At 43.4% G+C, this 26,240-nt stretch overlaps 1 protein-coding gene and 1 non-coding gene across 2 annotated transcripts in view; both read right to left on the reverse strand.

The window, feature by feature from the left end:
- The window catches only part of LOC124556296 (plexin-B), a 973,640-nt gene that overhangs the window by 853,585 nt on the left and 93,815 nt on the right, over window positions 1-26,240 (reverse strand). The window lies entirely within an intron of this gene.
- Window positions 10,294-10,368, reverse strand: Trnai-uau. Its single transcript has one exon. It is a non-coding gene; the product is annotated as a tRNA-Ile (tRNA).

The raw sequence follows: 26,240 nt of genomic DNA on the forward strand, positions 1-26,240 counted from the left end.
GCCCGAACAGCTACAAAGCTTCAAGTCGCCTACAACGTCTGGACACCATAGTTTGCTGTTTGCCGCCAAGTGCAACAGTACTGCTATGCCTAAAAGACTTCAGAATATATCGCCTTTTATATGCTTTTTTTGTTAGAAGAACAGGTAAAATTTTAATACGGTTCTACTGTAATATTATGTTGACGTTGATCTACTAGGCATTAAATCAGTTGTGTACGTTGCTCTATGTTGCAGTTAACCTTATATGCACGATGATGGCTGTATGATTTCTACAGGTTAATACGTCTAGTCATATATTAGCCGTTTCATTTTCCACACTTCGTAGATACTAATGAAGGCAGCACGATAGCAGCTGGCGAACTACGCCCTTTGTGTCTTTTTCATCGTGCTCGCCAGGTCAATACAACCTGCCATTTTTCTGAATTGTGTAAAAAAAATCGTTCCACATTCTCTGCCCAAAAGCAGACGGAATGATTTCCTTGTATCGCTGTCACTTTTAAACGACTCTTCTTCAGTTCACCTAGCGTTTATCTGGTACGTGAAAGGGGGTTTACTAGGCAAGAAATATAAATTTCAGTTTTTACGGTAAAAATTCTACTTAAGGAAAGGACGTCGCCATTCCACTTAAAACTGAAGAAGCTCACGTCAAATATTTGTTACAAGCTTTATTTACTGAAATGCTTTTAAGAACGATCGACCTGACTGAAAAGCCGTACTGCTGTTAATTCTAGAACTTTAAAATATGCGGCTCCTGGTACGTCAACGTATACAGAGAAAATATTTGTCTGACATATACGCGCAGCTGATTTCCCTGACAGCAGAAGCTGCTAGACTCATGGACGTCCTGACTGCAGTAACTGTTGGCAAAATGAACTTTCCTATTAATGCGTTCTGTGACTGGCATATCTTAATTAGCTGAATATTCTTGATGGAAGAAAGCGGGAAACTTCTAACCGCAACTGTTCTATGAGACTGAGTGAGGGTACAGTCACTACCACAATCAGTCTAGAAGACAAGTAAAAGGACTAGAATCACAAACATAAATGCTACCAATTTTCGCAACAAACAGAGGACTCAAGGGAAGGCATTAGGTTTGGTTTATTTAATGTCTTAAACAAATGAAGAAAAGCAGTAAAATAGCATCGTTTCCTGTACATTGGTCAATCACGTGTCCTCCGATTCTGACGTCTAAATAAACACAAAAAGTAGCAATGGCTAGTCGAATATCAGCCAAGTATACAAAATACACGTATACACGTCACAGGTCGCAAACACAAAAACAACTGTGACAGGTGACAAATGACACATTCAAGCATATCCTCTTGCTAAGGAATTGTAGCAGAAACATCTCATGTAGCTTCTTCGCTGGTATTTCCGGAAACGATTGCGAAAATATTTACAAAATCGAAAAGCGAACATAGCGGAGATCCCTCACGCCCATGATGTATGGACCGTTAAGAGTGGGCAGATTCAGCTTCTGCTATATTATGCTAGCGTTTTGTAATTGGATTAAAAATATTCCGTTAACTAATAAACATTAATCGCTTAAGGCCATTTCAGTTTAACAATCCAAGTTAGCAGGCCAGTGGCTATGCAGTGAAGTTCCTTTCTTTCTCTTTTCACCCCCTTGCTTAAGATTTAACGCTTCGATGACAGCGAGGTAATTAGAAATGGATGGGCCAAACTTATCTTTTATTTAACTAAGGGAGAAATATACTCGAAGCCATTTGTTAGCGAAACCGGAGTCCTTGCTGAAAAGTAGATCACATTAAATACAATTAAAATTATAAGTGGGCAGAGGAGACGCAACTCGTGTACCAGCTCATTATTGAAGTTTAAGAGGGTTAGTAAGAGCTTAGGAAATATAAACAGGGCAGTTTCCTCTAGATGACGGATTTGTGAAGTGGGAAAATAATGGACTAATTGGCACAGATAATCCAGAACAGGAATTAATTACCTATACATTATAAAATCATCGTTTCAAACAATTCGTAACACTGTATCGATGTCTGGCAGAATACACTTACACCTTTAAGTTGTCAAGTGCTTCCGCAGGATTTGGTGCGCGCCCAAACTCGGTACAGTTATTGTGTGGTCTCGCCAACACGGTAAACTGATGTTTCTGCGTGATATATGAACGTGGCATGTTAATTTATTTTGAGAAAAAAGAAACAAATTCTTTGGAAATTTTAATTTTCCCCTGGTGGGTACGACCGTAATACCGTCCTTATATCTAGAGTCACGCAAGAACAACGCGTTATTAATCGAATTACTGATTTTCCTATAAAGTATTTTAAATAGACCATCCTAAAAACGTCAACGTAATACCAAACTTTTTCTCCACACACACTGCCAGTGGCGACATATGGTTTAATACTCGACGTATTAAACCATCTGTCTGGAAAAATTTCGTATCTAGCGGAACGACGCAGAAAAGTGGTAGGCTAGGGTGAAATTTCCTACCAGACTGCATGCCTTCGCGACAAAAACGCTAATGGATCTGTTACAGATTTACACATAACGTATGAAGTAAAGGACCCTGAGTTCCAAAAGAACATAATCGAATTAAAGTCAACCAGTTTATTTACAAATTTTTTAACGTCCATTATCTAAACAAGATCTCTTTAGGGGCACAAGTTAACACCAGAATGTTCAAGCGACAGCACGTTACCATTATAAAGAAAAATAAATAACTATAATAAACAAGTATATATAGATTCGACAACTTCTACTTCAAAAAGTTCTAAAGTTCTTATTATAACAACCCGACACTCAAATTGTAAAGTTACCAAAATGCATAGATCTGCCGTCGCAGACATTATAAGAATTTAAGAACAAATAGAATAAAATATTACTCCCTGCTGTAGACATATCGTATGATGTTCAGAATAGAATCGGAGAAAGCATCAGATTGGCTGTCAAGCAAACGTTGCTATCCAATGGACAAACAATGATCAGTAATATCATATGTCCTATATTCGTAATACATTGTAAAGAGGTTTCAGATTTAACGCAGGACAAAGGTGCATAGTATACTGATCCAGCAAAATACTGTCAATATGAACTTCCCCATCCCCGTCATTCGGCTGGATACATGAGAGTCGAGTGCCCTGCATAATTAATGTGTATTAATAGACGTGGGTTCTTTGACCATTACTGCTCATAGAATGAATACTGTGTTCGTTTGGATAAACTATTGCCAAAAAATGCCACAGAAATTGATGCAAGAGAGTGGTGATACGTACCTTAACCGTAAATCTTCTGACATCGTAAACTCAGCTCAAGACTTACGGATAATGGGTGGTTCCTTTTTAAATTAAAAGCAGAAGGCTACTTCTGTACAAAAATTGGTAAAGCTATACTGGGAATGGCAGCAAGCACTCCTATCACACAACACATTCGCATCATAGCTTTGTTTATGTTCGGATCGATCGGGTTCCTTATTTCAAAGACAGAAGTTCATTTGAATACCAGCATATACATTGCAACCGCTGCAGACGATACTGCTCTTACGACCCGGAAATAATGAACCATCACTCGTATTTCTATTTGGAAACTTGGCGCAGAGATAGGCTCGGTATCCAGTGGGACGGAGTGTGCCGTGAATCACGGCCGACCTTATTGACGCAGTTATGTAGGCAATAACAGCGGAAAGAGGGACCGCGCATCGCGTTTTACAGCCTCTGCGTATAAAATGCGAATAAAGTAAGACCGCATCGGTTTACGTACAGCTTTCAGTTACACGAGGCGGCTACGAATAATAGCGCTCGGAATTACTCGACGTAACGCAGTGTTTGTGTAGACGCTACTTTCTGGAGTTAACGACGAGGACAGAAATTCTTCATGATTGTCTTTAAGAAATAATGCTCTTCGATGGAAGGGGTCTGCTACCAGTCACTGTTCCTCAGCTAGATATGACCTCTACACGTCAGGGAAGAAGTATAGCAACAACCTGTTAAGAGAGCTTGAAACCGAACATTCGTTGTCAGGTACAGAAGTATCTCACAATCAACGTGGAAGAAGATATTGAACGTACACAGGGAATGACAGCTCGAATGGTCACAGACCTGTTTGGGACATGGGAGAGTGTCATGGACATGCTGAAGAAACTGAACTGGAAGAAGCTTGACTATGACGCAAACTAAATTTGAAATCATGAATCTAGGAAAACATTATAATCCCCTATCTACTGTCCCCGTAGGAATCGCGAGGACAAGATTAGACCAATTACGAGGCCCACAGAGGCATTTAACCAATCATTCTTCCCGCGCTCCATAAGTAAATGGAACGGAAAGAAGCCCTAAAAGATAGTACAATGGTAGGTACCGTCTGACATGCACTTCACTATGTATTGCAGAGAATGGATATAGACGTAGAAGGGTTATTCAAACCCGTCAATCTTTTAGGACATACAGGTTGTCAGATTACAAGCCAGGAAATGATTCGAGGTCTCTTCGGTCCTTTTAGCATTGTCGCCTCATTGGAGGGCGCTATTAGCACCTTGAGTACGGACAACACAGTACTCATAGATGCACTTTTTGACTGGAACTGGTATGGAATAGCCTGGAGAATAGCTGTGTATTTACGCTGAGAACTGTCATTAACGGGTTAGAAACAGAGGATAAATGACACTTCTCCAGAAATTCGGCCACTATAAATTAGCAGTGACACACGAAATTCCTCCTCGGCTTTGTAGAAAATGTGCAACCAGCGCATGTGATTAATCTGGCTATGTTCAGGATTTAAAAACTTCTTCGAGATAAATCCATTAGAGGGATATTTTGGAAACGTAGACTTCAAATTAACCTCCATCAATGCTGATTCAGCCGGCCGCGGTGGTCTCGCGGTTAAGGCGCTCAGTCCGGAACCGCGCGATTGCTACGGTCGCAGGTTCGAATCCTGCCTCGGGCATGGCTGTGTGTGATGTCCTTAGGTTAGTTAGGTTAAAGTAGTTCTAAGTTCTAGGGGACTGATGACCACAGAAGTTAAGTCCCATAGTGCTCAGAGCCAATGCTGATTCAGATTTTTCTCGGCCTCCCTTAATCACCTCAAGAAAATGCCGGAGAGGTTCCTTTAACAGTCAGTAACCAATTTCCTCCCCCAAGCTCGTTAAATTGAACTAGCGCTGCGTTTCAAATGACGGTGGTGTGGTCAGGAACATTACCCTCTAACCTTGGCTCTTTCATAGGAACACCAAAACTAATGTGATTCGCCTCAAGAAAAAGATGGTATAGCACCAAGATTCTCTACCCCTTATTGCCGTTTCATTTTCTAGCAGGAAACGTATCCCATTACACGTTTCATGCAAGTATGAGTCGACAGTTAACAGTTGAGTTGATTGGTCTTCTTGTGCGCAATTTCTTTCACTCTGATTTTCATTTCCTCTTCATTTCTTCAACGCACAATGATTTATAAATTATGCCGTTTAAAATACGGGTAGTTTCTTTCTGAGTGGAATATTCTTCGCATACAATGTGTTAGTGGCACATAATAACATCCAGCCTCCCAGTGTAGATAGCCTACATGAAACCAATGAAAGTAACAGAAGCTCACAGTTCGCTGAATGTTAGTTATGATGGTGTTTATATAATACGCAAAAAGAGCATGCTGCTCTAACACAGCAGGCAACAACAATGATTGTCAGTTTCTGCTTGGATGTTCGTATTTTTAGTCATGGAACAACTCTGCATCTTGCAGTGAAGTACTTACGGGAGAATATCATTTACAGTAGATGCAGTAGCTAGCTGCTGCTCTGTTCTTTAAAGTACTGAGAACGAAACATTCACTTCCTCCAGTAATATAAAGCCACACATAAAACTAGTCATCATATATACTTAACAAGAAAATAAGTTGATCACCCTGCATCTGCAGCCACCTGTGAACGCTCAAACACGCCACGTTCCACACACAGCTGGAAGTAATTGCCTTCTATTTCCTTCAGTATCTCGTGGAACATTCTACTCAACAACTGAGTGTAGTGACAATGTGGTAAAACTTCCAGGACTCTCCTGTAAAGTCCCGGTAGAATTAATTACCTATTATCTCCCTCTGGCCAATGCATGATGTGCGAGTTGGGCGAAATTAATTTGTGAATGAGTGCGACGAGTGTTTACATTTGTGTTGATATGGATGCGAATGGAAATGATAGGAAAGCAGAGGAAGCCGTTTAACGAGCATAGCCTATTTATCTCTAACAACAAGGGCTCCGTCATCAATACTTTCTTTCTTCATATCTCCGTAGTTGACTGCAGAGTGCTTTACACTTTAACCCTGGGCATCTGCATACAGTTTACAGGTCGTAGTAGCACTTCAGCTTTTGCAACAATTTCTACTGGTGCAATTTTTTTTCTACCACCAGGATTCGTACCAGACATCTCCAGTAAGCAGTATCGGTCAAGGTGATGAGTTTTCTTTAGTGATCCGAGTTCTAAGTCACACGACGATCGTGACCTCCAGCATCACATAAGCCCATACGATCATCAATAGAGCTCATGTTCATGCGCATTCATAGAAGAGACCCATTAGTGTTAGATTACGCTATTGGTGAAATTCACTGGAAACAGTAACTACCTAGGAGTAACCAATCGGAGCGATCTGAAATGAAATGATCACATAGAACTAAAGGCAGGAAAAACAGAAGCAAGGCTGAGATTCGTCGGAAGAATCTTAAGGAAGTGTGATTAATCCACGAAGAAAATGAGTTACGTAATGCTTGTTCAACCGCTTTTAGTAATGTTAATCAGCCTGGGACCCTTAATAGGTTTGATTATAGAAGAGACAGAACAGGATCCAACGAAGAGCGACACGTTTCGTTGCGGGATCGTTTAGTTAGTGCGAGAGTGTTAAGTAGATACTCAACATAGACCAATGACAAACGGTGCATGAGAGGCGTTGTGTAGCACGGAGAGGTTTACTGTTGAAATTCCGGGGGCATATATCCGAAGAAGAGTCTGGCAGTCCATTAATTTCTCCTACATACGTCTCGCGAAATGACCACTACAAGAAAATGGGAGAAATTTTCATTCAGACGGTTATTGACAATAGTTCTTCTCACGTATCAGTTGCGAATGGAGAGAGGAAGCGGGAAAATATTAGTACTAGAAACATATTCCGTCACAGACCGTAAGGTGGCTTCCGGAATATAAATTTAGGTATAGATACACGACGCAAGCCAAACAGTCATATTTAGTCACGGAAATCTAACCAAACATGTATGAAGCTTAAAATGTTTGACACCACAACGGTCGACAAGCTACAGTCACTAAAACAATGAAATTTGTAAAAGATTGCATAACTAGTTTCGACGCACTGAGTCGTTATTTTCAAATGTAATCACAAAACTGGAAAACTGCGTTAACAATTTCAACCACACTTCTTTCAAATATTGCGAAAAATACACCAAAACCAGTAAATTGAAGCAAAAGCAGCAGAAACGGGCCACAAGACGCTATGAGAGTCTTTGGTTGACAGGTTATTTCACACCTTAATGCAGTGTAGATAAAAACTGCATCGAGATGAAAGATATTATATACTCTTGCATCACGTCCTGCAGTGATACAATGATCATTTTGCGCTTTAGTGCAGCTAGCCCAAAACTAGAACATAGGAAGCAATCGTACTGTGTTCTGCTACTGAAATCTTGCAAAGACGATGCACTCCCTTTTGGGACTAAGACAAGACTAATCTGCAAGCATGACATCGCTTCTTGCACATCCATGCAACTGGAGCAATGTCATGCTTGCAGGTTAGACATGTGTTAGCCCCAAATTGGAGTGCATTGTCGTTATAAGATTCCATTAGCAGAGCACAGTACGAGTGCGTCCTGTGTTCTAGTTTTGGGCTTCTGCACGTTATAAGATTACGGCGTGTGAGCCTTTGTTTGCAAAATGATCGTTGCATCACTGCAGGACGTAATACAAGAGTATATAATACCTTTCATCCCAATGGAGTTTTCATCTACACTGCATTAAGATGTGAAATGACTGATCAACCAAAAACTGTGATGACGTCTTGTGAACCGTTTATGCTGCCTTTGCTTCTGTTTACTGGTTTTAGTGTATTTTTCGCAATATTTGAAAGAAGTGTGGTTGCAATTATTAGCCGGCCAGAGTGGCCGAGCGGTTCTAGGCGCTACAGTCTGGAACCGCGCGACCGCTAGGGTCGCAGTTTCGAATCCTGCCTCGGGCATGGATGTGTGTGATGTCCTCAGGTTAGTTAAGTTTAAGTAGTTCTAAGTTCTGGGGGACTGATGACCTCAGAAGTTAAGTCCCATTGTGCTCAGAGCCATTTGAACCATTTTTTTTTTTTTTTTTTTTTTTTTTGCCATTATTAATGCAGTTTTCCAGCTTTGTGGTTACTCAGTGCGTCCAAACTAGTTACGTAATTTTTTAAAAATTTCATGGTTTTAGTGACTGTGGCTTGATGACCGTTTTCGGTGTCAAATAAACATTTTAAATTTCACTCAATCGCACTCACTGACTACAGATATGTCGAAATACAAAATGTATCAAGTGTTTGCAGTCTTTATTTAATACAATAATTGTCCTAATATTTCCAGCCACTATGAAATTTCTTTAGCGCATCGGCTAGGAACACGATGTAACTAAAATTATTCACATACAAACTTCCAGTCAAAAACTGAATATCACGCTAAGATATTTTCAGAACTGTAATATCCGAGAGAGTCTAACCGCGGAGCTTGTATTCACTTTGCGATTAGCCTTACGTGTCGTATAGCAGCAAGGTTATTCATGCCTCCCCCTGCCAGATGTCACAAAGAATCCACCTGCCACATCAGTGAAGTCCAGTGATCTATTCAAATGGATCAGCGAGGACCGCAACGCATTCAGCTGCAGGCGAGGTGGTCCTGCCTTCGATCCGCTGTGGCTTGCTCCCCCTTTGCTGCACTTATGTCGAATCGACCAGCCGTATGTTATCTTGAACGAGGAAGGCTCGCTAGAGAGGCAGATAACGCCGTGTATGCCGCGACGGGACGTGACAAGACCTTTGATGTTCACCTTCTATACAATCGGCTTATCAGAAAACGTGAGCAGCGTTTTCAGGATGTCCGTTCCCGAGGGAGCTCTTGTTTGAACAGAGGCAACATCTCGTGAAAATATTTCCCAGTCATCGACAAAAATATTGCGCCGGTACACTTGGTTATATTTTCCTCTAACGAAGTTTGTCGTTAACAACCGCTGAGAGCATAAAAACAAATGGAACAGTAACAATAAGGATTCCGTCCAATAACCGCAAGTTTTACCTGGCTCGGAAACAAAAAGGGACTGTCATCTAATTAAAGAAAAAAAAATCTGGCAACCTCACTTCCCTAGATAATTACCGGTACTGACAGTCATATTATTACAGTTATAACAAAAAATAATTTTTGATCGTCAACTACTCCAACAACGTCTTGGAAAATTGTGTATTTCGTCTCTAACAAAAGTTGTTCTCCTTGAAGTGATCTATCACCCTTAGACGTTTAATGCAAAGACTGAAATACACTATGCACATAATAAATTTCTTAACTCATGTGCTAATATAATAAGCAGCATCTGTTAGATAGTGGCTATTACGAAAAAAAAAACAAAAACTGAAACGAGCATATAAATGTAACCGTACAAAAAGCAAACAGGTTCCACTTCAAGGGTGCAAATAGGAGGACGGTGGTTAGAACACATAGGGTTGTCTAAATTTAAATTTCCCGTAGTATTCTAGAACTACTTCAACAATATGCGGAAACGGTTCCTTTAAAAAAAGCTGTGATGATTTCGTTCCAGCTGTCTGGTGATCCAGCAGTCTCTAATGTTTTGAGTAGTAACACCAAAAGAACACAGGAAATGTATGAGGAGCTGCAAATATGAACCATCTTCAGCTGTGAATTGGAATGACGACAATGAAAATTTGTGTTGGGTCGGGACTTGAACCCACATTTACCACTATACCGAAGCGGTCGGCCGGCTGGAGTGGCCGAGCGGTTCTAGGCGCTACAGTCTGGAATTGCGCGACCGCTACGGTCGCAGGTTCGAATCCTGCCTCGGGCATGGATGTGTGTGACGTCCTTAGGTCAGTTAGGTTTAAGTAGTTCTAAGTTCTAGGGGACTGATGACCTCAGATGTTAAGTCCCATAGTGCTCAGAGCCATTTGAACCATTTGAAGCGGTCGCCTTAACCGTTCCGGCCATCCGTGCGCGAATCACGGCCTGACCCAGACTTCCGTAACTAGAATTATATATTAATACCTTCAGCTGCTGACGGGCGTTGATATATATCAACGGAGACAGGTGAAAATATGTGCCCCGACCGGGACACGAACCCGGGATCTCCTGCTTATACGGCAGACGCTCTGTCCATCTGAGCCACCGAGGGCAGAGTGGATAATGCGACTTCAGGGACTATCTCGAGCACGCCTCCCGCAAGACCCACATTCTCACCTTGTATGTCCACACACTACATTCGTAGTGTCCCACCCCAACACACTCATTACTCATGGAAGACATTCTTACCAAGTCCCGTAAGAGTTCGGGGAATATGTGTGCATTCGCACAGGAGAAGTAGGTCATGGCCGGTATTGCCAGAACTATATACTTATATGGATATGGTGTCTATTCTTTCGGACATGTCCGAAAGAACAGACACCATATCCATTTAAGTATGCAAACTTCCGTATGTTGTCGTCCATGTATCAAACATGCACTCGTACGTTACGTTTATTCACATCCATGAGGGGCATATTTACTGAGAGTCGAGGGCTTGGCATTGGCGAATAAATACGAAATACCAGTGCCTGTGCTATTAATAAGTACGATGTAATGTACATTCGGACATGCTTGCATGCACGCACGCACTAAAAATAAAAAAAAAGAAACAAATTCCGTCCGAACAGGCCGCCGTGTCATCCTCAGCCCTTAGGCGTCACCGGATGCGAATACGGAGTGGCATGTGGTCAGCACACCGCTCTCCCGGCCGTTGTCAGTTTTCGTGACCGGAGCCACTACTTCTCAGTCAAGCAGCTCCTCAGTTTGCCTCACAAGGATTGAGTGCACCCCGCTTGTCAACAGCACTCGGCAGAAAAATGGTTCAAATGGCTCTGAGCACTATGGGGCTCAACATCTGTGGTCATCAGTCCCCTAGAACTTAGAACTACTTAAACCTAACTAACCTAAGGACATCACACACATCCATGCCCGAGGCAGGATTCGAACCTGCGACCGTAGCGGTCACGCGGTTCCAGACTGACGCGCCTAGAACCGCACGGCCACACCGGCCGGCCCCACTCGGCAGACACCGACGGTAACACATCCAAGTCCCAACCAAGTCCGTCAGTGCTTAACTTCGGTGAGCTAACCGGAAGCGGTGTTACCACTACGACAAGGCCGTTGGTTGCATGTATGCACTGTATTTCATAATAAAAGAACAGTTTACAAGTCTCTTGATGGTCATGCTGTCTGAGTGTGAGGGCGCCAAGAGGACAAAACAAAGATGAACACACAGAGATTTAAAACACGCGTTTTACTTAATGTAACTGGGATGTTCTTTCGGCAGGACGGTTAACGTTTCGTATTTTCACCGTAATACTAGTAAGCTGAAGGCTGGAAAGCAACAAGAATGCGTCAGGAACATAGTCTTTTAAGGGCTCCATACCTCAGTCGATAAAAACGCAAACCATACAGGATCAAACTTCCTGACAGATAAAACTGTGTGACGGACCGAGACTCGAACTCGGGATCTTTGCCTTTCGCAGGCAAGCTGTGAAGACCGGTCGTGAGTCGTGCTTGGGTAGGTCAGTCAGTAGAGCACTTGGCAGCGAAAAGCAAATGTCCCGAGTTCGAGTCTCGGTCCGGCACACAGTTCTAATCCGCCAAGAAGTTTCATATCAGCGCACACTCTGCTGCAGAGTGAAAATCTCATTCTGGCCTACAGCATCACTTTGTTGTTCGTGTGTTAAGACCCCTCTTTCTCAGAAATGAATAGAGGCATCAAGTTGAAGTTAATGTGAAAGACTGAGGTCCACAGTCACTTGGTATTGTAAAAAATTTAAGCTTCTAAGTCTAGGAAATCAAAAGATACGGCCATTTCTGTCACATAATTTGATACTCTCAATCTCGCTAATCAAAACCTATGGATGAACTACCTATACAGATGATTAACTTTGTAACACGACCTACTAGCCGGACTTGTTATGTGTCTCACACACAGGGCACGGCTCTGATCACCTCACCATTACGAAAACGGTCAAGCTGCTGCCAAATAGAAAACTGTAAACAAAACAACACTGTTGCACGGGAAATTCTAGAGATGAAATGAAATGTTGCATGACATTACTGACCGGGGTTGTTCAGCCTCCAGGTACACGCCTTTGTATTTGACGCCACCTGGCGCGCCTTTGCGATGAAGATGAGATGAAATGAATAGGACAACACAATCACCCAATCCCCGAGGGAAGAATATCTCCGATCCAAACGGGAATCGAACCTGGGACTCCACAATCTAGAGGCAGCGTCGCTAACCGCCTTTTTTCCTTAATCTTGTTCGTTTACGTTCGTGGTATTTGGTCTAGGCGGACGTCACATGACACCGTTGATATCTTCACTCAGTTTTTTTGTTACAGAAGACAGTCAGCCTCTGACCAACACGTTGAGCTTCCGTGATGACCCACTAGACGAGCTGCGGCCTTTGCAGATGTCTTAACTAGTTATTCTTATCCTAAGAGGAATTCATTTCTGTACACTTGTTCCTCCTCAAAAGTCCCTTTAGTCCTTTCAGACCTGAATTTTTATAGAGAAACGAATTTTTTTAATGCTTGAAAGGTGGCTACACTGAGCCACGGCGACAGAGATTGCGCAAAAGAGTATTATTCAGCCGCCTCCACAGTGCCTATCGAGGACTCGTAGTAGTCAGTGCTTGTTAAGAACTCGTAGCAGAGAGTGTTTGTTGAGATGTGCTAGTAGGCAGTGCTTGCTGAGATGTGATATTGGAGAGTTCTGGTTGAGATGTAGTAGTAGCGAGTCGGTGTGGAGAGATTGTAATGTCTAGAGTGCTTTTCATCAATATAAATTAAGGTAACAAACTACTTTTCTTTTTTTTTTTTTTTTAGTTTGTTACCTTAATTTATATTGATGAAAAGCACTCATTACAATCTCTTCACACCGACTCGCTACTACTACATCTCAACCAGAACTCTCCAATATCACATCTCAGCAAGCACTGCCTACTAGCACATCTCAACAAACACTCTCTGCTACGAGTTCTTAACAAGCACTGACTACTACGAGTCCTCGACAGGCTCTGTGGAGGCGGCTGAATAATACTCTTTGGCGCAATCTCTGGCGCCGTGGCTCAGTGCAGCCACCTTTCATGCTCTAGTGCTCATAGAAGATTTTAGAAACAAGAGTTATACAAATATATGGACCTGTTTTCAAAATATACTTTGTACACAACTGGCCTCCGAGCTGATAGTCCATGGTGCTGCAAACGTCAACACTGATATCTCTGTAGATCAAAACATTTTATGTACATCGTGCTACTCACCTAAGTTCACATATAAACCTTACTTTTATTTACGTAACTGTGCACTGTTGTTTCACACACTAAGCAGCCATTTCCAACACAGCTCTTCGCATTCCAGGCTCATGTACAGGCTTCGGAATGGCGTGCGGCTGAGCTGACATCCTGCGTAGGAAGCACAAACTGCACGGAATGGGACCATTCTGTCCCTACAGGTCTAACGAGCTGCTGAGTTACATAATGCCACAAAGAATCTGCCGGGGCTCCTAAGTCCCGTCAGTAAATAAAGGGTTACATACGGTTCCACACAGAAATACCGGCGATATCACATTCGGACCCCGTCTCCGTTGAACGTTAATTACCCGGATACGACGAGCTCGCTGCTAAGAACTAGTGTATGCACATGAAAGGAAAGCGGGTAACGGCTTCGGCTGAACGAGTCACAAAAGACACTCAGATATCGAGACGATAAAAGCGTAGCACACAAAACCTGAAGCGAGAGCCCTGGCGGCCGTTTCTCAGGAAGAAACGGAAATCAATCCGCTGAACTTCACGGCGGCTGCGGCCTCGGCGGCCACGCGCAGCCCCGCATAATGTTCCCTGCGCACAAATTGCGATTTTTACGCTGGACGAGGCAAGGTGATGAGTTAGGACCGCCGCGCGGTCGTCTTCGTGACTGCGTCCTCACGGGTTGCGTGCAGCACACCGTAGACCACAAATACAGCCAGTCTTACTATCTGAAGACACTGTAGAATGTTTGGGGAAAATGTCTCAGCCGGTATTACCTCCCTACGAACTAATTTCCAAATTTACGTAAAACCAATTATAAATCTCGGTCATGAACGTCAGTATCATTGGAACACCATTGATAAAATATTTTACTGGCGTATTTTCTTCGACCACATGCAGGAATTTATACTACTGGCCATTAAAATTGCTACACCAAGAAGAAATGCATATGATAAACGGGTATTCATTGGACAAATATATTATACTAGAATTTAGATGTGGTTACATTTTCACGCAATTTGGGTGCATAGATCCTGAAAAATCAGTTCCCAGAACAACCACCTCTGGCTGTAATAACGGCCGTGATACGCCTGGGCATTGAATCAAACAGAGCCTGGATGGCGCGTACAGGTACAGCTGCCCACGCAGCTTCGACACGATACCACAGTTCATCAAGAGTGGTGACTGGCGTTGTGACGAGCCAGTTGCTCGGCCACCATTGACCAGACGTTTTCAGTTGCTGAGAGATCTGGGGAATGTGCTGGCCAGGGCAGCAGTCGAACATTTTCTGTATCCAGAAAGGCCCATACAGGACCTGCAACGTGCGGTTATGCATTATCCTGCTGAAATGTAGGGTTTCGCACAGTTGTAACACATCTGCAATGTAACGTCCACTGTTCAAAGTGCCGTCAATGCGAACAAGAGGTGACCGAGACGTGTAACCAATGGCACCCCATACCATCACGCCGGGTGATACGCCAGTATGGCGATGACGAATACACGCTTCCAATGTGCGTTCACCGCGATGTCGCCGAACACGGATGCGACCATCATGATGCTGTAAACAGAACCTGCATTCATCCGAAAAAATGACGTTTTGCCATTCGTGCACCCAGGTTCGTCGATGAGTACACCATCGCAGGCGCTCCTGTCTTGGATGCAGCGTCAAGGGTAACGACAGGCGTGGTCTCCGAGCTGATAGTCCACGCTGCTGCAAACGTCGTCGAACTGTTCGCGCACATGGTTGTTGTCTTGCAAACGTCCCCATCTGTTGACTCAGGGATCGAAACGTGGCTGCACGATCCGTTACAGCCATGCGGATAAGATGTCTATCATCTCGACTGCTAGTGATACGAGGCCATTGGGATCCAGCACGGCGTTCCGTTATACCCTCCTGAACCCGCCGATTCCATATTCTGCTAACAGTCATTTGATCTCGACCAACGCGAGCACCAATGTCGCGATACGATAAACCGCAATCGTGACAGGCTACAATCCGACCTTTATCAAAGTCGGAAACGTTATGGTACCCATTTCTCCTCCTTACACGAGGCATCACAACAGCGTTTCACCAGGCAACGCCGGTCAACTGCTCTTTGTGTATGAGAAATTGGTTGGAAACTTTCCTCATTTCAGCACGTCGTAGGTGTCGCCACCGGCGCCAACCTTGTGTGAATGCTCTGAAAAGCGAATCATTTGCATATCACAGCATCTTCCTCCTGTCGGGTTAAATTCCGCGTCTGTAGCACGCATCTTCGTGGTGTAGCAATTTTAATGGCCAGTAGCGTAGATTTGCTTCCTGCTTTCCTCTGAGCAGATTGTACACACTTCAAGGGAAAAAAACGAAATCGGCGGCGCACCACGAAGGAATTATCCGAACGGGGAAAACTTGTACATGTACAGGAAACAATTGATTATAATTTTAGAAAAATTGCATGATTTATTCAAGAGAAAGAGCTTCACATACTGAACAAGTCAGTAACACTTTGACCCACCTCTGGCCCTTATTCAAGCAGTTATTCGGCTTGGCATTGCTTGACAGAGTTGTTGGATGTCTACCTGAGGAGATATCGTACCAAAAATTCTGTCCAACTGGCTGCAAGAGATGACCGAGCGAGGTGGCGCAGTGGTTAGCACACTGGACTCGCATTCGGGAGGACGACGGTTCAATCCCGTCTCCGGCCATCCTGATTTAGGTTTTCCGTGATTTCCCTAAATCGCTTCAGGCAAATGCCGGAATGGTTCCTTTGAAAGGGCACGGCCGATTTCCTTCCCCATCCTTCCCTCACCCGAGCTTGCTCTCCGTCTCTAATGACCTCGTTGTCGACGGGACGTTAAACACTAATCTCCTCCTCCTCCTCCTCCTGCAAGAGATGACAATGAAAGAGGTCCTGCTATGAAATGAAATGGTACCGTAGACCATCACTGCTGGTTGTGGGGCCGTATAACGGGCGATAGTCAGGTTTGTATCCCACCGCTGTCCAGGGCGTCTCCAGATATGTCTCCATTGGTCATCACGGCTCAATTCATAGCAGACTCGTCACTGAAGACAATTCTACTCCAGTCATTGAGATTCCACGCATAAGACCAGAACATTTGCACCACTTGCTCGAACGACGCCGTGTCAATAAGCGTGATACATTGAATTATTTGGTTTCCGACGTGCTTGTATCCTACCATCAACGTTTACCATCGAGGATTGTGATTCAGCTGTATAATAGACCTATTCCCACGGTTAGGGCGTCCACTCGCGGTGTTCCTGCATCTACCCAAATCTCTGTGCCCTGTGTTGTGCTCTGAACAGAGATACCCGCTTTGGAGAGGTGACGTCTGCAGCCCACAGTGAAGTGGTTCTTACGGCTGCTTACTAATAGCTGTTTACGGCACTGACTTGGTTAGTAATTTGCTGCGCCGTGACCCATCTACCTCCCCTCACAGTCCACAATAGTCCACGACGATCCTTCTCTTCAACACTCTGTATGTCCATCTTTATACAGACCGTTGTGGGAACTCGGCTGTTCAGTACATAATGTCGAATCAAAACATCTTTCAGCAGTCTAAATTCCCAAGTTGTTACTTTATCGAGCAAATAGTTTCGGCGATATATTACGCCATCTTCAGGAACTCTAACCAAAAAATGGTTCAAATGGCTCTGAGCACTATGGGACTTAACATCTGAGGTCATCAGTCTTCTAGAACTTGGAACCACTTAAACCTAACTAACATAAGGACACCACACACATCCATGTCCGAGGCAGGATTCGAACCTGCGACCGTAGCGGTCGCGCGGTTCCAGGCTGAAGCTCCAAGAACCGCTCGGCCACTACGGCCGGCGCAGTCTAATCGACGTGTAGGAAGATTTCCACCTGTGGTACAGTCAAAATAGGGGGCAGCATTCAGTGCCTGGTGGCCGTAGATTTTCGACAGAGCGATCACTTTCGTCATAACCTGCGACTGTTGGAAAAACATCAATCTTCCATATCAACTACTGAAAGCCACACAAAACACATGACGCTAGAACAAAATCTCCAACACATATATGTGTAATCCTCCTCAGAAGCAATGATATTTAAGCCTTAGAGTTACGTAATAAAATGTTTATTTACGTCTATTATAGTCTGCTTTCTCTATAAATACTAACGACCTGTGTAAATATATCTCTGTCATAAATAATTTCTAGCGTGAAACGTGCAAAACATCATTGAAGTGAAAGGTGTAATAACTGTAACTAAAACTTATAAAGAAATTAACCAGTATGTATAGATCAAGATGCATCGATAATGAAACAAACGTGCGTGTTTACATTACATCGAAGTCACCAGAATAACACAGCAGCTCGCGCATTGCAAACATTATGCATGATGCCGTAGTGCTCGAAAAACGCACTTCGTATTGGGAACTATTTCCCGAAACGCGTCGCGCGGACAATAAACAAAGAAAAATTGCGATTGGCAACAGCAAATGTTATTGTATAACAAACCAGACCATGAGTCTATGCTAGCAAACGATTAGTATCACTCAACATGGCTGTTACGTATTCAATTGGCTTCAAATATGGCGGAGCCTTGGCAAGTCTCTCTTGTTTATAGAGGTCATCCTAGTCAAGTGACACGCCAAACTATTCCATTCATCGCAGCAGTACGGGCGCTCTCTCTGGCACAGCAGCTACCACTAATTCAGTTGCTCATGAGTGCATATCGGAAACGGGAACCAGATGTTCTGTGCTGTCCGCGAGCTGACAACACAATAAAACGGGCTGAGATATTTACAGCTGCGTTCAATCCCTATCCATCAGAGACAAATTATAAATGCGTTTGTGCATAATTTTATCCACTAATATGCGAACGCGAAAGATAACCCACTGAACTTACAGAATAGCTAGGTCGCCTTCCGTATTGCGCAGAAATTAATTTGCGAAACGCTGCTGCGAAAGGTATTTTAGTTCCGTTGTAATAATGTTTATGCAAGCAAACGTGTTTAGCTAGCGAAACAATTTCTGATATTGGTCGCGGATGGATTCTATTTAATGTCCGGGCCGAAAGCAAATTCTGTGAGGTCATCTCACGATTACCTTTACAGTCCTGCGCCTCGCCGAATCGCTTCAGTATTCACGGTTACGTTTGAAAGCAGGCCGTGCAATATAAGTGAAAATAAAGGATTTACGACCGACGTCAGCATTTTTATTGCTTATTTTGTGGTGCGCGGCGGCTGTAAAGGAGCACCTGACAGAATGACAATACAGCACCTGCAGTGGCCGCCACTATATATATGCATCGCCAGACCTACGATGCCGTTCTGGGATTGCCGAAAAGAATGGGTGTATGCTGTGTGGACCGAATAAACGAGTAAAGTGTCATTAAAATTAAATTTTACTCTGCGTCGATTTTCTTCGCAGCTCAAGAAGGTTACGTGGAAATACATTTCCATGGAAGTGATACTGAAGCCTTCAAATTATTTGGGTACGGTGTTGTTTATTAACAAGGAGATGCTCGTCCATCTCCAGTCGCAGAAGCTACAAGAGAGGCGTATTGTATCACAATACCGTTTACTGTTGAAATTCCGAGAGCGTACATACCCATAAGATTCAAACAGCGCATAGCATCCGCCTACCTATATCTCGCAAAATGACCCTGAAGGTAAAGTTAGGGATACTAAAACTCGTATGAAGCTCCCCAAAAGTCAGTCTTTTCGCTCGTCGGAACAGGAAAGGGGGAGGGTAGGAAAGTGATAGTAGCACCACAATTACCCTCCACCACACGCTTTAAGATGATTCACGGAGTGTAGATTTAGAAGTAGAACGTGAAATACATTCGGTTTAAAACTGTGTATTTAATTTGTTACGGTACTACATAAATTTCTAGGTTATGAATACAGAAAAAAAAAAATTTAGTTGATGTTAATGACAAGCTACATTAGAACGAATTTGTTCACATAAGAGAAAAATCGTTCAAAAGTTCATTAAAAAGGAAAGATTAGAATATTTTCTGTTCCAGTGCCAATTAAATTGCGCTATTGTGCATTCCAGTGGTGATAAAATTTGTGCCAAGCATTGACCATAGACTCGTAAACAGAAATGGTGACAACGTATGGATTTCGAAGCGGTAACTAACACTGCATTATTAATACATCATCATCTGTCACTACTGTTTCATCTTATATTGAAATCAGATGTCACAGTTAGAACTCCACTAGTACAAAATATAGTGCTTTATTAACATATTTGCCGGCCGAAGTGGACGTGCGGTTAAAGGCGCTGCAGTCTGGAACCGCAAGACCGCTACGGTCGCAGGTTCGAATCCTGCTTCGGGCATGGATGTTTGTAATGTCCTTAGGTTAGTTAGGTTTAACTATTTCTAAGTACTAGGGGACTAATGACCTCCGCAGTTGAGTCCCATAGTGCTCAGAGCCATTTGAGCCATTTTATTAACATGTTTGTCTGATTTTGTTTTTTACCTTCACGGTTCCTGTGTAGCTAAAGTCACGGGGCACAAACAAGAAAAACAGATTCAGTTGAGCATGTGTGTACGAACTACATAGCATCATTATAATCCATTGTAAGAAATGTATTCGTAATTGCGAATATAGCCAGGCTACAGCTGCACAACGTATTGGAGAGAATGATAATTTGTGCCGGACATGACTCGAACCCGGATTTCACACTTTACTCGAGCGGTCACCTTAACCGCCACGATCGCCAAGCACGCCTCCAGCACCGACCCAAACTTCTGTATGTCACTGCGTGTCTGTGTCTTCTACTCGCACTGTTACTGTGACTCCCGAACTGGGAAGGGCATTTTGCAGCTGGAGCCTGATCATATTCACAGGTACGAATACGTTTCTCGCATTTCATACAGCTGTCGATCGCAACAGTGCCCGTCCCTTCAGACTTGCATGTCTGTCCTTCAGACTTGCATGTCTGAAGGACATTGCGCAGTACATCGTCAAATCATAGGCACTGCAATATAATTTTCCATTATGTTAATGAAATTGATAACTCTGAGAGAAATAAAAACAAGAAAAGGAAAAAAAAGACACAGGACAAATAAAAAGCGTGTGCCTTTCACATATCTCATACCATGGAGTCCTTAGCCATATTATATTTGCTTATCACTTTTGCTCCATGTTGGTTGTTCTTTCTTAATGTGTAGGCGTCCGAAAAGTTGCTACTGGCTCACATTAAGCCTTTACTCAACGTAAACGTCAGATTAAAACATGGTTAATGTAATGGAATGCTCCGCCACGTAAACGATAGTAACAGATGACGAAGCTCTTTTCAATTAGCAGTAGTAATGTGCTTGAGGAAAACTCGGGTGTATATCCCTGAGTACTTCCGTCTGCTTTGGCCACGTGTATGTAAAAAGACAGTGAAAGTGAAGTTATGTACAAATACCTGTAAAGGGTACGCGAAATCAAGGGTTTTGTAGCAAGTATCATTTTCTGTGTGTTCTTTCGTCACTATGGCTCCCTCAGCGTACATTATTCTAGCTGAAGGCGCCTTAAGAAATAAACTGGGCACGTTTTGGAGGGACGCCACGCGACGCGAATGAAGAAAATCGCACTTTGTGCGGTTTTGTAGGGCACGAGCTGCCCCTCCAGGGCAACCCCTCTGTTGCTATGACAACATGCATTTATTGAATGGGGAGGGGTCTGTGCGCTTGGCACGCCATTCGTAACTCACAAGACGGCCCACTCGCCCCAAGTAGTCCCACGTGCTGACGCCCGGCCCAGACCACATGTATGTTACTCCGCAGTGTTGGCACATTCCTACTGGACGCTCCAATAAGCAACATCTTATGCGGCTTAACACAGCAAAAATACGAGCGTTTACTTCTCAGCCCTAAGCAATTTTTTTTTTTTTTGCTTATTTGATTATCTATTTCCAAGAACACCATTAGTCTAGAGCGAAACACTGATTCACCAGCAAGAAAGTTGTTTCATTGTATACACAGACTGACTGCAATTCCCATCCAGAACGCTCTTTTATGTTAATACACTCCGACACACATACAAAAAAAAACTTACCACGAAGCAATTATCCGAATGGGGCAGAAGCTAGTAGATGTGATGTACATGCACAGACAAACAAATAACCAAAAGCCGGACAGAGTGGCCGAGCGGTTCTAGGCGCTACAGTCTGGAACCGTGCGACTGCTACGGTCGCAGGTTCGAATCCTGCCTCGGGCACGGATGTGTGTGATGTCCTTAGGTTAGTTGGGTTTAAGTAGTTCTAAGTTCTAGGGGACTGATGACCTCAGAAGTTAAGTCCCATAGTGCTCAGAGCCATTTGAACCAAATAACTAAAATTTCAGAAAAAAATTGATGATTTATTCAAATGGTTCAGATGGCTCTGGTCACTATGGGACTTAACATCTGAGGCCATCAGTCCCCTAGACTTAGAACTACTCAAACCTAACTAACTTAAGGACATTACACACATCCGTGCCCGAGGCAGGATTCGAACCTGCGACCGTAGCAGCAGCGCGGTTCCGGACTGAAGCGCCTAGAACCGCTCGGCCACAGCGGCCGGCCAGAAATTTTGGCTCTGAGCACTATGCGACTTAACTGCTGAGGTCATCAGTCGCCTAGAACTTAGAACTAACCAAACCCAACTAACCTAAGGACGTCACACACATCCATGCCGGAGGCAGGATTCGAACCTGCGACCGTAGCGGTCACGCGGTTCCAGACTGAAGCGCCTTTAACCGCACGGCCACACCGGCCGGCGCCAGAAATTTTCAAGTCACTTGTAATCAGTGGATAGTGTGACGATAAAAAAATCAGCTACAAGGGCTGTGAGAAATAATACTTGTCGTTAACCGAGCCGTTTAACAGAATATAACATTCATGCACCACAACAGGCTTCGGCTGAACTGACTGTACAGTATAACGCTAACGACACGTTATTCACAAAAAATGGTTCAAATGGCTCTGAGCACTATGGGACCTAACATCTATGGTCATCAGTCCCCTAGAACTTAGAACTACTTAAACCTCACTAACCTAAGGACGGCACACAACACCCAGTCATCACTAGGCAAGAAAATCCCTGACCCCGCCGGGAATCGAACCCGGCAACCCGAGCGCGGGAAGCGAGGACGCTACCGCACGACCACGAGCTGCGGACCGTTATTCACATTTTGTCACTGTATACTCTACTTCATTAGCCGGCCAGGTTTTCAAGTGAATGGCATTATGTAAATTGGGTCTTGAATTAATTCTCATTGCTGCTGTTGACACACAGTACGTAACATTTCCGTCTGTAGCTGTTTACAGCGTTGTCATAGTTCCATAGTATTTTTCAATTGTCTTTCGATTTCGCATAATATATGAACACAAGGAGGAAAGGAAAGAAGATTATGATTTAACGTCCCGCCGACGACCACGGTATTAGAGACAGAGCCCACACTCCAGTCCGGAAAGGACGCGGAAAAAAATTATCTGTGCCGTTTCATACGAGTCATCCCGGCATTCTTCCTAAGAAAGTTACGGAGGATATCCGAAGCGTAATTTTAAGCGCCGTCTTTCTGAATGCGAGACAGTGCTCCCACTGCGGCAATTGCTCGGTATATACATGTATGTGTGTGTGTTTTTATAAATAGGAAATTGAATTATTGTATCCTAAACTACAACATTATTCTGCGGAGGCACCATTTAAGAAAGCGCTCTTGCGAGGGAACGAAGACGTCCACTCCTTTGGTAAGATACTTCGAATCCAACGAATCTGCTGTACCTAATAAACAGCAAGTGCATGTCCAGCTGGTCGTTAAAGTTCTCTCAATATTACGCAATAGAATTAAGTGTTCACACTACGAAATCAAGGGAAAGAGGTATGACACTGAAAGCAGAATACGACAAGCGGGGCCACTACACTAGACCGCCGTGATAGTCGACTGCTTCTCAACGACGCGTAAATCAAAGTAACTGCCCGATGGAAAGTTGAAGAGACGCGAATCGGCTATTACGTTTCGCGATTATAAATGTACTCGCCATTAAGAAGTGCAAGGGTGCTCACATGACGTAATGAGATGTCAGCGCCGAACTGTTGTGCTGCAGTTCAGCTCAGCCTTTAAGTAAAAGCGCCATCGAACGTCAAGACAAATGGCTTCGATTCAGCTCTGTGTTTCTGTGAATTCACGACCTCTCTTCAGATTCAGTTGGGGCTTTCTCTCCACTCTTTAAATCGTAGAGTACATTCCCTGTTCGATAACAAGTCCACAATAGCACTCTACAAAATTCTAAACCTACAGCCAGGGGTTTTTTCAACGGAGCGAGAGGAATTTACGCTTTGTGAACTGCGTTATAAGTCCTCACCGATTCATCCATTTGTTCCTTGTGTGATCAGCTGGTGAAATATTTTTTATAGATGTTGCGTACTTGATAGTACAAACGCGGTATTACCATTCATAAGCGATTTTGTCCACCTTCTGCTTAATGTAGGCAGAATTAAAAATTGTAATTACTTTATTTTCCGTTTAGAAATAGGGCGCTCCCAACTTTCAAATTTGTAGTGATACGACTTTTTTAAGACAAGCGCACCTGTAAAGATCATATTCTGTTTCTTGAATGTTTTCGATGAAGAATATTTCAAATTGACACGCTAGGGTCACGTGCCCATTTCCTAACTGTACATTTCTCCTACACTGCCATTAAGAGCCAGTAGAACCACTTTGCTCTCATTCTGGACGTTCTTACAAATTTCAGAAATATGCATATCTCGTTACAGCTGTCTTCATGTCTGTTTCTCTAGTATTTAATTGATTCTGCAAGCCAGCGTCGGTGTGAATTGAAGATGGATGGTGCATAAGCCGTGAAACTGCACAACTGCATATCTATCTGCTTATATCGACCACAATGGGAAGTTTCAACTTAACGTCCAGTGGACTTCAAAATGGCAAAGCCGTCACATCTCTGCCTAAACTGCTGTAACTGTGGGGAATAAGTAAATCGCTGTGGCCGCCTTCCATACAATTGGTAATTTATACCAAAGCGTGCTGAAAAGTAATGCCTCCGAATTTTTTAAATTAAAAAGCCTTAAATCTTGTTAAATGAATCGAACGTTTTTAACATTCTACATCTTTACTCTTCATCTCTACATATTTGTTTCTCAACATAGTCACCCTGGCGATAAACAGATTGCTCCCAAACAGAGACCACTTTGTTGATACCGTCACTGTAGAATGTTTGACTTTGCTGATGAAACCATAAGCTCACCTCTGATTGAACCGCTTCACCGCTATCAAAGTGAAGTCCTCGAAGATATTCTTTAATTTTTGGAAACAGATGAAGATCGGGCTGGGCCAAGTCGGGACTGTATGGAAGATGATCGATGAAAGTGAACCAAGGGCGTCGGATTGTTGGACATGTCGCAGGAGAGTCCATGTGCGGACAAACTCTTCGAATTCGAGACTCGTTTACATCATGCTTTTTCTCAAGCACCGACATAATAACGTTACACACCGCCACGTTACAACTACAGTTCGGAGACCTCTAGTGGCACAGGACTGCACATATGTAAGAAATGAAGAATTAAGGGCTAGAATATTAATAAGTCTTAAGAGCTCTCGCATAAAAATGTTCAGAGGCATTACTTTTGAGCCCGACGTCGTAGTTTATCCAATAGAATAACCATTCTGTACGTCAGTACACTTAAAGAATAGAGTCTAATAACATATTTATGGTGTTATTATTGGCATATTGGTATCTGAAAGAATATTTTAATTGAGGAATGTATTATTGGCTACAAAATTTCTATCAACATATAGTAATCGCCAGAAATAATATATGACAGATATTGCTAGGGACGACTTAAATAACAAAAGTCAGCTGGCTGCGGTGGCCGAGCGGTTCTAGGCGCTTCAGTCCGAAACCGCGCGACTGCTACGGTCGCAGGTTTCGAATCCTGCCTCGGGCATGGATGTGTGTGATGTCCTTAGATTAGTTAGTGTTAAGGAGTTCTATGTTCTACGGGACTGATGGCCTCAGATGTTAAGTCCCATAGTGCTCAGAGCCATTTTTCAATAACAAAAGTCAAGTACAGGATTTCGATGAATGCTATCTAAAAATCATCTGCACTTTACAGAGGTGCCCTTGGAATCAAAACTAACCGGTTTCTTCCTGGGGATCGGTGCATTTAAGTCCAGAATGGTCAGCCAGAGGTTTTTATCCGATTCCTCGTAAAGAAATATAGACCGCAATTACAAGCACTATCTAAAAATGCGAAGACTGTGGAGATCAGGGGACATAAAATATTTCATCCTTGTGGTAATCGACCCAATCTGGATATTTCTAGGTGTATGAGTGAGGAATCACCGCTGTGGAAACTGCAGATCACCAACTGTGAAAAACGTCTACGCTTCGAGAGGACGACGGTTCAAGCCCTCGTCCAGCCATTCTGATTTGGGTTTTCCGTGATTTCCCTGAATGGAGACGACGGAATGGTTTCTTCGAAAGACCACAGCCACTTTCCTTCTCCATCCTTCCCTAATCCTAGCTTGTGCTCCGTCTCTAATGACCACGATGTCGACAGGACGTTGAACACTAATCTCCTCCTCCAAAAAAATGTGACAGGAGGGCCAATTAACGTGTTTCCGTTGGTCGGTAGTCTGGCTAAGGTTTCGCTTGCTCTATTCAAACATTTCCTTTCGCATTCACGTGGTTTACACGGTACTTTCATAAGTCTGTTCTACTAAATTAATAAAAAAGTTTTTCAGCATCTTCGTGAGTGGC

This window comes from Schistocerca americana, chromosome X (genome assembly GCF_021461395.2).
Source record: "Schistocerca americana isolate TAMUIC-IGC-003095 chromosome X, iqSchAmer2.1, whole genome shotgun sequence".
In the NCBI taxonomy this organism is placed as follows: domain Eukaryota; kingdom Metazoa; phylum Arthropoda; class Insecta; order Orthoptera; family Acrididae; genus Schistocerca; species Schistocerca americana.